Source organism: Oratosquilla oratoria, chromosome 15, assembly GCF_046742065.1.
Source record: "Oratosquilla oratoria isolate Oo_2021 chromosome 15, ASM4674206v1, whole genome shotgun sequence".
Taxonomy (NCBI): domain Eukaryota; kingdom Metazoa; phylum Arthropoda; class Malacostraca; order Stomatopoda; family Squillidae; genus Oratosquilla; species Oratosquilla oratoria.
Window position 1 is genome coordinate 47,985,004 of NC_134791.1, and position 2,500 is coordinate 47,987,503.

A 2,500-nucleotide genomic window follows, 5' to 3' on the forward strand; every position below is an offset into this window, starting at 1 on the left:
ACAGACACATTCCCACACATTCTCATTGAAAAGAGAATAGGCAGTGATAAACGACTTTAGTGCAAAAAATATAAATTTTACCATAGCTTACTGAATATAAGATATGATAATACACGTAAATCCGCCCCCTTTTACTCATTCAAGCCAAAAATTAATTTTACAAGTCAATATCTCCCACCAGCAAGTGACACGTTATCATGTCCTTTCTTTTGCAATTTCATATATTTTCTATGCCAAATCCTACCGTCTTGACCTTATCCCGAGGTACGAGGACGTACCTCAAAGAGGTCGAGGAGACAATATATCCATATACCATTACTAGCCATTATGATATGTCACATGCATACAAGAAGGCACTAACCTTTAGCGATATCTCCAATATTGATGACCTGCATATTTCCTTTTGACTCAGACAATGCATTTCATCAGAACAACGTACATCACACCATAGTCCAATGATGATTACCAACACAAGTACCTAATGTCACCAGACAGTTCATTAACCTTTCTCTATACCTACCAAGCTAAGTTACCGTAACTCCAAGACATACATCATGTCTAGCCACACCCACAAGTAATATTATTAAGCCAATTACAATGCAACTAACACACGTATGATATATATTATTATCACAAACAAATTTCCTATGTGACAACCAACATCTGACGTTATAACCGTCACTAACCACCACCAACAACGCCCACGATCCACACACATGCAATATAGTACTCGTCTTTGGCAAGACTTCCAATATTACAGACTTCACGGATTTCCAAATCTCAAAACACCTGACTTATTAATGCAAAGTAAAGTAACAAGACGCCCCCACAGTACCACAACACCAGATGCCTAATGTCACCAGGCAGACCCATTTAACCCTTTCTCATACCTACCCCAATTTCAATACCGTCACTTAATATATATACACCATATCTAACCGCACCCACCAACCATACAGCTAACCCTTAAATAACGGAAAGTGTAACAAAACAAATGTGTTTTGCTACATGGAATGGTGATTTAGCGGGTGAGGTAAAGTGTCCGCTAGACTTTGTTGGTTTTAGTCTCAGGTACGAAAATCTTGTACAACTAGGTCCTTGACCTAGGGAGCCCTAGTAATAGGTACGTGACCTAGGCACTCCTATTGCCGGGCCTTGACCTCGGCCCTCTTCCTGTCAGGTACGTGACCTGGACAGTTCTATCTCCAGCGGCACAGCCGTCCGGTAATAAAAGGCTGAGGGGTAGGTTTTGTGAGTAGCCGTATGTAACATGTGTTACTCATTGAATATAGTTATGGGTGTTAGTTCCGTTATACAGGGGTCAGTTGTATGGTCGGTGGGTGTGGATTCTGTTCTAATGAATGTTATGTATAAAAATGATAAGCACCCTTACGTATTCAGACTGATTTCATTTATTTGAAGGAAACATATTGTGTCTAAAGAGTAAATATGTATATGATTGACTCTGATACAATAGTCGTATCATATGATGTCTTCTAGATGTCACTGAAAGCTTTCATCTAGTTGAAAGGAGGTATTACAACAAAGATCGTTAAAACAAAGCCAACCCGTTTAGCTTGAGACATAATGATAAAAATTTAGTACTATTATTAAAGATTCATCTGGGATGTGACGCCAAATATAAAACATTATAAAATGAGTTTATCTAGGTTATATGGCTAAGTATCAAATATACATATATACATATACGAAAGACTTTTCCCCCCTTACAAGGGAGGTAGCCAAAAAGGAAAAGGCATAGAAACCATTCCATCCCTAAATACACTCCACTCCCCTCCACCCTCCCTCTTATCTTGGCACCTCCTGGATGACAGGTCATCCCTGCATCCTGTCCACTGCCCTGGGTCAGAAGCAGTGTCGAAAGACACAGCACATCCACAGCAAGGCCGCTTCATTAAATCGGCGACTCCCCCTCTCCATCCCCTCATGCAGAAAAGAAGACGGGGAGAAATCCCTTCGGGCTGCGTCAAGTTTTTCTCACACATACTACCTCACCCCCCATCCCTCACTCATTCCAGCTCATGCATCACAGCATCATCCATATACAACCATTCTCCATTCACCACTGTCTTCTGTCCTCTCCCGTCTTTCCTCAACAGACATTCCCCACTTCCCCGAAGCCCCTTTCAACCCATCCATCTATCTCATCCTAGGTCACCCCCTCATGTTCACTCGCCCCACATCTGCCTCCCATACCTCTTTTACTAGTCTTTCTTCACTCATTCTTTCCATATACTCTTTCATCCACCCTATCTCCCTACTCCCTTACCACCACCGTTCTCCTCCTCACATACTCATTTCTCACTCTATTCAGCCTAGTAACCCCCATCATACTTCTCAGACACCTCATCTCAAACACATCCAAACTCCTTCTCTCTTCCTCTCTTATGTTCCATGTTTCTGCCCCATACGCTGTTGGAACAATCATTTCTTCATACAATCTCCTCTTAGCCTCCATTCCCAAATGTCTATTCCTCAT